Source organism: Petaurus breviceps, unplaced genomic scaffold, assembly GCF_028583685.1.
Source record: "Petaurus breviceps papuanus isolate PSGF00001 unplaced genomic scaffold, PetGlider_PUasm1.0 90740, whole genome shotgun sequence".
Lineage (NCBI taxonomy): Eukaryota > Metazoa > Chordata > Mammalia > Diprotodontia > Petauridae > Petaurus > Petaurus breviceps.
Genome location: NW_027187330.1, coordinates 57,056 through 69,209, shown reverse-complemented (window position 1 = coordinate 69,209; position 12,154 = coordinate 57,056). Strand labels below are relative to the sequence as shown.

At 39.7% G+C, this 12,154-nt stretch overlaps 1 long non-coding RNA gene across 1 annotated transcript in view; it reads left to right on the top strand.

Moving 5' to 3' along the window:
• LOC138145428 (uncharacterized) overlaps window positions 1–12,154 on the top strand; it is a 108,490-nt gene that overhangs the window by 78,157 nt on the left and 18,179 nt on the right. Inside the window, exon 2 of the long non-coding RNA XR_011164230.1 lies at window positions 3,976–4,055. This is a non-coding gene — a long non-coding RNA (uncharacterized lncRNA). The remainder of the gene's footprint in view (window positions 1–3,975; window positions 4,056–12,154) is intronic.

Genomic DNA, 12,154 nt, shown 5'->3' with positions numbered 1-12,154 from the left:
GAGTTACATTGGGCTGCTGCTAGAAGACAAGCTGTTTAGCAGACCAAAGAGAAATTTGGTCTTCTATTGACTACAGTTCATCATCATCATCATCCCATCATATCACAGAATTTAGAGTTAATTGTGACCTTAGACACCAACTAGTCCAACCTGCATTTTACACATGAACAGAGTGAGGTCCAGAGAGGTATAGCAACTTGTCCAAGGACATATGGGGATCAAATGGCAGAGCCAGGGTTTGAATTTTGACTTTAGTTTCTTCACCTGTAAGATGGGGGAAGGGAGTTGATTAGATGGACTTTGAGTTCCCTTTCAACTCCAGATCTGTGTATGATCCTATGGAGAAACCATTTTCTTGGAGTTGAAATTCAGGGTTCCTTTTATTATATTATGTTGCCTCTCAGTTCTGTTCACAGTGAGTTGTGGGGGGCTGTAGCATGACCAATAATAGCAAAGTCTCATGAGTAATCAAAGCGGATGTGGGAATAAGTTTCTCCAGTTGTTTCTGCAAGGGATGGGGAATTGGAGAGAATTTTGCAATATATAGGCACTTCCAGGGTTTGGGGCCCACTTGAGGTTCATGAAATTGAATGAAGCCCTAGAATCTGTCATGGCTGATCTTGGGTTTCACCCCCCTGGCAAGATGGATGAAGGTATGCCTTGGTGGCCTTGATTGAACTTCTGTTAATTCAGTCGGGGTAGAGCTTGTCCCATTTTCCTAACCTGTTCTTCTGGATAAGTAGCAGCAACATGTCCTGATTCCTCAGTACAAGTGTGGTCATCAGGATGAGCTCATCTTTTGTAATCAGAGCTTGGTCCCCATCTAATCTGAAAACATTGCCTTGCTTCATCCCATTGGGTTCTTGAAAGTCAGCTACAGAGTTCAGGATAACCACTGACTACCATTGTGCCTACAGTGCCACTTTGGAGATGTGACTCTGTAGCAGGTCTTTGAATACATGGGACATGGCATGGGTAACCGGGTTCATGCCACCATATCATCTAGGCATCAGTTCTCTCCCTCCTTCCTTCCTGCCCTCCTTTTTCCCTCCTTCCTTCCCTACCTCCTTCTTTCCATTTCTTTCCTCCTTCCCTCCCTTCTCCCTTCCTTTCCTCCTTCCTTCCTGCTTTATGGATATATACCCTGTCTCTCTCCCCTTTTTCCACAACCCTTCCTTATAACAATAATAATAACAAAACAACTAAGGAAAAACAATGACAAGGTATGAGACATTTTGCCCTAATCATCGTGCCCTTCTCCCAATTCTCTGCCAAGAGAGGGAGGTATATTTCATTATCTGTTCTCTGGAACAATTATTTTTTTTAAAAAATTTAATTTTTAATACTCAAAATTTGGCTTCCTTTTAGTAATTTAATTTAGAAAATTTTTAATACTCAAAATTTGGCTTTCTTTTAGTAATCTTTTCATTGGGTGAGCAGTTTCCAACTGTGTGGCTCTTTGTCTGAGGTCAGGAAAGGCCTCATGCAGAATCTTAGTGAAATATTGACCTGGATAGGCTCTAAGGGATCCTTTGAGTCTAAGTTTGGAAAAAAAGGAACCTTTCCTGATTGGGCAACCACTGCCATGTGTCTAGTCTACTGTTAAAGTGATATTGGAGAAATCATGGGTCTGGGTAGGTCTGCAGGAGTAAGAGAAGGGCTATAAGTGGTGGGAGGACTGAGATCACTGAAAGGAAGATCCATACCTTTACCTAAAGCAAAACTACCTTGGTTTGCAACACCTGACGTTCTTTAGAGTTCATCTCAATGGGGTGCAATGGAAAGAGTGTGGGTGTTCATTTCTGCTCATATGACCTTGGGAAGTAACCTTAACTTGTTTCCTTAGCCATAAAATGAGGGAGGGGGCAGAGACTAAATCATTTCTAAGTCCTTCTGAGTCCTAAATCTATGATCCTATGACCTTGGGTGGTGGCTTCATCATTGGTACAGTAGGAGTAGTGCTAACTCTAAGTTCAAAACCTAGCTCTGATACCTCTTGGGCAGCTAGGTGGCACAGTGGATTAAGCTCTGGCCCTGGACCAGGAGGACTTGAGTTCAAATCCAGTCTTAGACACTTACTAGCTTTGTGACCCTGGGCAAGTCACACAATCCTCTTTGCCTCGATTTTTCTCATCTGTCAAATGAGCTGGAGAAGGAAATGGCAAATCACTCCTGTTTCTTTGCCAAGAAATCTCAAATGGGATCATAAGAAGTTGGTTAGACTAATTAACTAAACAGCAACAACAACAAAAATACCTCGTACCTATGTGGCCCCAGACAACCTTCTTCACATTTCATTTTATCCTCTGTAAAATGAGAGGCTTTGGAGTAAATGATGTCTGAGTTTCCTTCTAGATGCAAATGATGAGTAATCTCATTTTCTGTGATTTCTACACCATTTGCAAATGTTTTTCCTTTTGGGGTGGGGGCTTGGGGACCTGATAATTGATTTAACACCAGAATTCAGTGGACCAGATGGCAACAAAGAATGTGGAAAAATTAGTGTGAAAATTTGACCAAAGTATTTTAATCCAATTTCAAGTTTGGAAGATTTTTGAACCATTACTATGCTTAAATTGAGGGATTCATGGAAAGCTTCTTGTTAAGAAGCAAACCTTCAGGAAAACTCATAATAATTTACTTAGCTTTTCCAATGGGGATCTGGTTTTCCATCTGAAGAAAATATTATAGAATATGTATGAGAAAGTAGGTTGGACACCTGAAGCGTATTATATTTCCTTTTTGATAAAAGACCCTATGAAGTTTAGTATGGTTATGCCAGTTTTCCATAGTATCCAGACTAGTATCAGGTAGAAAAAATACTGGGTCCTACCACCTATTTCTCTCTGGTTTCTGGACAAACCAGATGTTTGATCGTTGGGTAAGTTGTCCATTTGGGGCCAGGGTTTTCTCACCTCTAAAATGAAGGCATTAGATTGGATGATCTTTAAAGGTCCTTTATAGCCTATGCACAGGACCATCTGTGAGTATCAGTGATGCAGATATAAAGTTATAAAGAAATAAACATAGATACCACCAAAGTGTCTTCTCTCTCCCATAGCAACATGGGTCCAGGCCAATATGTTGGAAGAGGACATGTAATCTAATAGCCTCATTTTACAGATGTGGAAACTGAGGCCCAGGGAAGTTAAGTGATTTGTCCAAGGTCAAACATGATGGAAGTATCAGAGGTAGAATCCTCTGACTTTTTCCTCTATGTGACAATACTTTACTGTCTCTGTTCCTGGGTCTTGCTAAATAAATGATTTTATATTCTCCTGAAGGTATAGCAAAAGATAGTGTGAGCTGTGAGGAGAAGGCAAGGAAAGAGACCGGGGCGGGGGGGAGGGTGCGGATAGTGGGAGATTCATAGGGAAAAGGTGCAATCCCCACAATCTTTTGCCCTAAGCATACAAACTGGGATCAAGGTGAACCTGTCTATGTTGGTCTTTACTATCAAATGACTTGAGAGACACATGCAGTTTTCAAATTACAGGGGATAATGAATCAAGGCAGATTCTATTTTCAGATATGTGCCCCCCAAAGATCCTTTAATCAACAAGCATTTATTAAATGCTTACTATGTGCTAGGCGCTTTGTTAAGTGCTAGGGATACATTGGAAAAAAGTGAAAGACCCTGCCCTCAAGGAGCTTATATTCTGATAGGTATAGCAAGAAACTTCTTGTTCTTGGGTTAAGCAAATACCCAAGTTTGTGTGAATGGGGAACCTTCCCTTGAGTATGTAGAAAGTCGCTTATTTCCATTTTTACCAACGAATCTGTATGGAAATACAAATTCTTAATCAAAATGTGGGTTTTGTGAAGAGTTTTGTTACCATTGTCAGCTTTCTTTGTTGTCAAACTCCAGCATCCTTTTTTAAAAAAACTTAAGCAGAATGTGGCATCTGAATTATGCCTGGGAAAAGTAACAAGTGTTGTGATGACTTATTCTGTGTTTATGTGTTTTAATTTTAGGAGCTGAGTCCAGAGAAGTTTGTACCCGCTCTGCTCAGGACTTCAGTCCCGATGTCTCTTATCATCACCTCTACCCATTGGTAGGTTTTATTTTCCAAACGTTTCTGCTGGGAAGTGCCCCAATCTTTCTTGGGTTATTTTTCTTCAGGCTGTCTCTTTGCCTGGTTTGACATGCTGTTTGAGTCACATGATACAAAAGAAGAAGCACTGCATGAGGCATCAGGGGGCTGGGCACTATGTCTTACCACTGCTTGGTGTGTGAGCACTTTAACTCTCAGAGCTACAACTTTCCCATCTGTAAACTGAAGCTAGTACCTATTGTGCTTACTTCACAGTATTATTTTGAGCCTGAAAATAGTATGTGAAAGTGTTTTGAAAAATATGAAGTGCTGTAAGAATATAAAATGTTAATACTTAACTCCAAGACAGGGAGGAGGGCTGGGCTTAAATTATCAGAATGAAACTGGCCCTGTTATGTCATTGGTACAGGGAGCTCCCTGGGAAGGGAATTCTCTTGACCAGTGGAGACCAGCACCTTCTCTGCAAAGGGAAGAGTTGTCTGGGGACACACAACCAGTATGGGTCAGAGGTGTGGCCTGGACCCAGGTCTTTATCAACTCAAGGCTCCCTGGGTTTTTCACTCTATCAAGGTGCCAGTTATGACCATGACCACTAAGAGTAACCACTGTAACTAACTCACTCTGTGTAGGGATTTTAGGTTGGTAAAAATGTTTTCCTTAGAACAGTTCTGGGAAGCAAAAAGTGAGTGTAATTATTGTCTTTATTCTACAGTTTAGAAAACCAAGGCTTGGAGAAATAAAGCGATATGCCAAAGATGACACACCTAATAGGTGACTACTGAGATTAGTGCCCAGCTCTTCTGATTCTTAAAATCCAGGTTGGATTTGGAGCCAGGAAGAACTGAGTTCAAATTCTACCTCAGATACTAGCTCTGTGACTCTGGGCAAGTCATTTAATATTTCTCATCCTTAATTTTCTCATCAGTAAAATGGGCATGAAAATGACACCAACATCAATCATATAGTTCAATCATATGGTTGTCAAATCAGATAATAATTGTGCCTAGTATTTACTAAGTGCTATATAAATTATTATTATCAATTATTATTATTATTAATCATTGTAAGTATCAAATGTGGTACACTTTGCAGTATATAAATGCTAGCTACTGTTTCCCCTCATTTTCTCTTTTCTCCAACCCACGCCAGCTGTTATTTCAAAGGAAGAGATTTTCTCTTGAAAGATTAATTAAACTACACTTCACAATTACCTTCCCCTTTATTTGAGATTAGGTAAATTCACAATTAACAAATGCCCTCCTCCCCAGAGAGCTACTTAATTGTTCTTCGCAGTAGAGGTTTGGTCCTGTTTCTATGACAATTTATGGAGGTAAAAAACTCCTCTAATCATGATGTGCTCTGAGGCCAGAATTAGAATGTGTAAAGGAATTTAGAGCTGTTTGATGAATTGTAGGTCCTTTCTGAAAACTTTGCACTTTTAATTTAGGGGAAAGTGTTTTGGAGGGCTGAGGGAGACAAAAATATCACCTTTCTCCAGTTGGCCACTGTAGTAAAAAGCTTAACTCTTTGACCAAATCATCTGCCTTGTTTTTGCTTTCCCCACCTGAGGTTGTAGTTACTGGTCGACTGGGAGAGTCTGCCCCCAGAATGCCTGGGCTATGATAGCCCTCTGAAGGTAATCAGTGCCTCTGGTCTTCTCTTAGACCTTGGTATTCTCTACCAGAATTCCTCTCCCATTCCATAATCCTCCCCATGTTGGGATTTGGAACCAATCTCTTGGGATTTGATTAGTCTCTCACTTGATGACCTTGATTTTAGGTTTTTATCCCCCTAGGCTTCAATTCAGTATTCTAGGGTACATCTGTGCCTATGATGGCTCCTATTACATGAGGAGATTTGGCCCTTGGGAATTGGGGGAGCTCAGAATGGTGTTGCCTTCAGCAGGTATGGACTTGGGGTCAAACTGTCAAGTAGGTAAAGCAGATCTGGGGCCTTCCAAATCATTTCTGCTTAATTCCCCCATCTAATCTAATCCAACAAGCATTTATTAAGCTCCTTCTGTGTTAAAGGTAAAGACCAAAATTAAATAGACCCTGCTCTCAAAGAGTTTACATTCTATTTAGGGGTACAGAGGGAGGAGGTACAACATGTAAACAGATAACACATGGGTATGATAATGAACATATGTACTGTATGGCCTCAGGGGACCTGTGGTATCACTGATGTGGCTTGTCCTTCCAGAGATAGTTTGCAACCTATCTATCTATCTAGCCTGTCCATCTGGTGGGAAGCTCTTCTGTGGCTGCTTACAATTTGGTGGGGATGCATAGCATTACATATATACTAGGTTAACTTGGTTAGTTTTATTTAATTTCAGCTTGAAACCTTACACTTGTAATCTTGGTCTTAATTTTTTGCTTTGATTATCTACTTACAGTTGAAAAAAATAGAGGGAACATTAATCACAGGTTTAGAAGTGGATCTTAAAATACTTAACAAGGAGATTGTTATAATTTAGTTGTGTCCGACTCCATGTGACATCATGGATTTTGTCCATGGAGTTTTCTTGGCAAAGATACTGGAATGGCTTTTCCTTCTCTGGTATGTACCCATTTTACAGATGAGGAACTGAGGCAAATAAGGATTAAGTGTCTTGCCCAGAGTCACATAGCTTGTAAGTATCTGAGATTGGATTTGAACTCAGATCTTCCTGACTCCAACCCCAGTGCTCTATCTACTACACCATCTAGCTGCCCAGGGATACTCCGTATCAAAAGAATTGTTGGAGAATATTGATGAACCCTTTAAGGATCCAATCTGCTAGTGTCTTCTTCTAACTCCCACTGAAAACAACAACAACAAAATAAAACCTAAACTCTGTATTCCCCTCACCACCTCGTAGGTGTTTTGTATGTGCCGTGTGCTTACACAAATGTTTGTTGAGTCATTATCCAGGATTTGGAATCTTAGAGTTGGAAGAAGTTACTTCATGAATGATGAAGTCGACTTTTTTTTATCAGCTTTTGATTAAAGGCCATCAAGTCACTCACCAACTAGGAGTCATCTCACTCTAGCTTCATTTATGACCCTAACTAGCATTGTGACTTTGGGCAAGTTACCAAGGTTCTCTCAGTTTTTTCATCTGTAAAATGAGAGGATTAGCTTCTGTGATCATAGTGGAGTCCATCAATTTTAATATTCTGATACATGTCTCCACTCTTTTACTGGGAAGAAATAGTTTAAAAGAAAAAAAATACACCATTCAAATATGTTTTGGCTAAATTTATTCATTAGAGAGATTTGAAGTCCTCCTGGGGCACAAGTTTCAGTATGATAGGCAGTTCAACTTTCTCATATTAGCCATGAGATTTTTGTGACCAGACACAAGGTAATAAGTTAAGAGACTCTAGAATGATAGATATCTGGAAACTAGACATATTTTGTCTCTGACTCAGTTATCTAGAGTGTTAAAGGAATCATTGACTGCTCTAGGATTTGTGATTATTGCAAAAGACTGATTTTGGATTAGCTGGATAAGATCATTTGTCATGGACTAGGGCTTTGATTAGCCAAGGTCTTATGATGAGAAAAGGCAGGAAGTAAATAAGTAAATAAATGAGTAAAGTCTTTCCCAAGAGCTTCTAGTGATATGAACACATGGGATAGACATTTTGCCATGAGAGTTACCAAGAAGAATGGTAGAGGACTGAGGGTCTCCCTTCTAGCAAGATTTTGTAGTAACCCACAGAGGGTGTGTTGTTTCTGTCAGTGACAAGTCATAGTGGTGTATGCACAGAGTACAGATTGGTCTCATCATGAGAGGAGAAGGTGAAAAGACTAGAGGAACATGCCTTTATTTTCCAGTATATTAAGGAGAATGAAATGTTCTAGTAAAGAATTAAAGGCTTCAAAGGATTATGAAAGCAAAAGTGCAGACAGAGATCCTGACCTCTATTAGGAATTTACAGGAAGGAAGAATGTGGTACAGAGAAGGTAAAAAAAAAGGACCAGTGGACCAGTGGAATTACATAATAAATTTGAAACTCTTCTCAGAGATGGTTATAGGTGTATTCACAGAAGAGAAGATAATTTGATAATGATCATGCACAAAATGATAATGCAGAGCCACAGGTGCCACCGAAGGATAGAATGTCCAGTACTGGAAAGCAGAAAAACAGTGGAAGTTGGTCATTCCTTACTGAGGAGGTCCATGTATTGAAAGTGGAGGGCTTCAGAAGAGAAAAGCAGATTTAGGAAGTCAACAGCTGGTTTAAAAGATGGTATCTGAGGGTGAGACTTGTATTTCTGGACCAACACTTAAGATAACGGGAATAATGAGTTCTTGGCCATAGATGAAGTGCATCAAAATCCTGATAATTTTTTTTTTTGCTTAGAGTCCTATGAATCTAATCAAGAAGGTTTTTAACTGTAAATGGAAAATGAGGGACTAATTGTTTATATGTATCTGTCAAGCTGGATACTACAGAAAATGAATAACAGTAGAGAGGAACAGTAATTCATTGGAGATAATATCTTTCTGCTCTCAAATGTCTATATACAAATGTACAAGCTAGGTGGCAAAGTGGATAGAGCACCAGGTCTGGAGGCAGGAAGACTCATCTTTCTGAGTTTAAATCTGACCTCAGACACTCACTGGCTAGCTGTGTGACTCTCGGCAAGTCACTTAACCCTATTTGCCTCAGTTTCCTCATCTGTAAAATGAGCTGGAGAAGGAAATGGCAAATCACTCTAGTATCTTTGCCAAGAAAACCCCAAATAGGGACACAAAGAGTTAGAGATGGCTGAAAAATGGCTGAACAATAACAACAAATGTCATATAAAGAAAGCAAAATAGCTATCTTAATTCAAGGAGGAATATTTAACTTCTGAGACTGGGCAAAATGGGACTCTTGATTGGAATGTGCCTCTGTAAGAGAATACCTTATTCAAAAGGAGCAGATTTATTTATATAAAGGGAGTGGTTGGATGATATTGAAATGAAAAAAAATTATGCTCATGTGCAGAAATCCATAAACCAGAGAAGGGTATGAATGAATGAGGGAATGGATGGATGAATGAACGAATGAGAAAACACATTCTTGCTGTGTAGCTGTTTTCAATTCTGAGAATATAAGTATAAACATAAGACAGGCCCTCCCCTCAAGGAACTTGCTATATTTATAGGGAATTATAGACCAGGGAGGAGTATTTTGGTTGGGAAAATCACTAACAGTGATTATAATGAGCTTTGGGGGAGGAGATTGTAACAATGGCAGTATTGATTTGTTTATGTTTTTGGAGCTGGAAGAAGAGATGAAGAATAGAAAGCTTGATTGAGGTGGTAGGGTGGATGGCCACATCATGGCAGAAATGCCAAGGGAAGCATGACTGAGGCCGACTAGATAGAGTGGGACATGTGAGTTACTTGTCAGTTAAGACAACTTGAGACCCAGAATGGGAGTTCCAAAGCTGAAAGGGCTAAGTCCTCCAGGGAGGGAATGATCTCTGGTCTGAGGGTAAAGTAGCAGGGAAGTTGGTGAGAATCACATATTCATAGCTGTACCCAGCTAGAAGGAAAAAGTAGATGGGATTCTCAGAAAACAGAGCACAAACCTTGCACAGAAACAGGCAGCAGTGATGGGACTTTAAAACAGTTCTGTTAAAAGCAAAGTCACTGATAAAGTCTGGTATTAACATGATGATTTAATTTTTCAAAATGTGGAAGAGTTGATGAAGATAACAGCTATTCTGGATGTGGTTCATTGAAGGAAAGAATGGGTTACTACCAGTTAAATGTTGTCCAGATTTTTTTTTAAGAAGAGTGTAGTGCTTGCAAACTAGAGGCGGGGAATTTGTCATCAGTTCCTGAAAACATTCTAGGACATACTTTTAAAGGGATCAATCACAAACATTAATTTAGAAAGGGAAGAAGGGATCACTGAGAGCTAACATGACTTTGTCAAGAATAATCATATCAGACTATTTCATTTTATGGACAGGGTTACGAGACTAGCAACATGGACTAGCAGACAAGTTGTTGATCCATGAATCAGGAAGACCTGAGTGCTGGCTGACCTTTGTGCTAATTGTGTGACCATGAGCAAATCACTTAACCTCTCTGAAGCTCAAGCAATTCTCTAAGACAGTAAGTTGCAATCAGCATTAGTGAAGGGAATTTCTACTCAAGAAATCACAGATCCTTGACATACTGATGGATTAATTGGGTAGGCTGGTATTTCAGGGGAATGTTGTGTACATAAGATAGGTGGATTTAAGAAAGGTGTTTGACAAAGACTTTTATGTTATCCTTATAAATAGGATGCAGAGATCTAGGTAGATGATAGTCTGGTTACATAGATTTGGTGTTGTTTGAATGTCTAGATGCAAAAAATGTTCCTTAATGGTCATCATCCCCTTGGAGAGGAGAGTCTTGTGGAATACTCTGTAAATCTGACCTTGGTCATAGGCTGTTCCACAGGTTTAGTTTTTTCCCTTAATTTTTTTTTTATCAGTGGCTTGGATGAAGGCATATGAAATATGTTTATCAAATTTACAGGTGACATTGAGCTGAGAGAGAAATAGCTAATATGTATAACAGATTTAGGATCTAAAAAAAGATATCTGGATAACAATCCAGAATGCTGCATTAAATCTAATAATATGAAATTTGACAGAGATAAATGTTATTTTCAGTCATTTTTCAGTCATGGATGACTCTTTGTGACTGCATTTGGGGTTTTCTTGGCTAGATACTAGAGTGGTTTGCCATTTTCTTCTTTAAATCATTTTACAGATGAGGAAACTGAGGCAAAGTTAAGTGAGTTTTCCAGGGTCACAAGGTAATAAGTATCTCATGCTGCATTTGAACTCAGGTCTTTGAGATTCTAGGCCCACTCTCTATGTACTGCATCACCTAGTCGCCCCTAGAGATAAATATAGAGTCCTACAATTGGGTTAAAAAAAATCCACTTTCCAAGTACAAGATGTGATTGGAGTCTTAGTGAGGAAAACCAGGGAGTTTTAGTGAATGATAAATGAAAACATGAGTCAGTAGGGCAACATAACAGCCAAAAAAGACAATACAATCTGAGACTGCTTTGAGAGGAGCAGTGTCTACAAGAGAGGTGATGGGTACATTGTATTCTGCCAGCTTAAAGCTACATCTGTGGCATTGTTTTCAGTCCTGGGTGCCATATTTTAGGAAACATTCATAAACTGAAGAGGTCAGGCCTATTGGCCTTAGGAGACTGAGACTGTGTGGAATGACATGAAGATGTTTAGCCTGGAGAAGAGAATACTTAGCGGGCCAGGACCACTATCTTTAAGTAGTTGAAGGGCTGTCTCAGGGAGCAAGGATTAGGCTTGTCCTGCTCGACCCTAGAGGGCAGAACTGGAAGCATTGGGTAGTAACTGCCAAGATGCAAATGTGGGCTTGGCGATGGAAAAAATTCCTAACAATTAGAGTTATTGAAAAATGGAATTGGCAACCTCAGGGAGAACTTCACTGGAGATCTCCAAGCAAGTGTTAGATAAATATGTATATTATATGTGTATATGTATGTTATGTTATGTATATGTATATATGTATGTATGTATGTTACATTGTATGAGGGGATTCTTCTTTAAGTACAAGTTGGGACTAGATGACCTCAAGTCCCTTCTAACTCTGAGGTTCTAGGAGTTAGGACCCTGTTCATTGTCCCTGGTTTTGCCTGCCACTGTGGAAAATTTCAAACCCTCCTGCCCCTACCTGTTAATAAACTATGAGAGAGCCTTTAGAGTAAGTGGATTGGATGTCAGAATGGGAGTGAGTTTGGTTCTTGATGGCTTCCAAAACAAAATGCCACGATTTATAGGGCTTGTTGGATGTCACATGAGTGATGAATTCATTGAGAGCCTTGGAAGGGATTCTGCCAGGACAGTTTCAGTAAGTGGCAACTCAATGTAGTTTCTCTTGTGACAGGTCTTATGAAGCTGTTGCATTGATGAGTGTAAATAAAGGCTTCCTTTCCCGAGGCACTGTTAGGGGCCAAGGGGTAATGCTGTCCTGCCAAAGCAACTGAATCATACGGCAAATCAAAATCATTCAGTATAGCAATGGCCTGTCATAGGTCTTTGGAGTTTCTCCAAGACTTTTT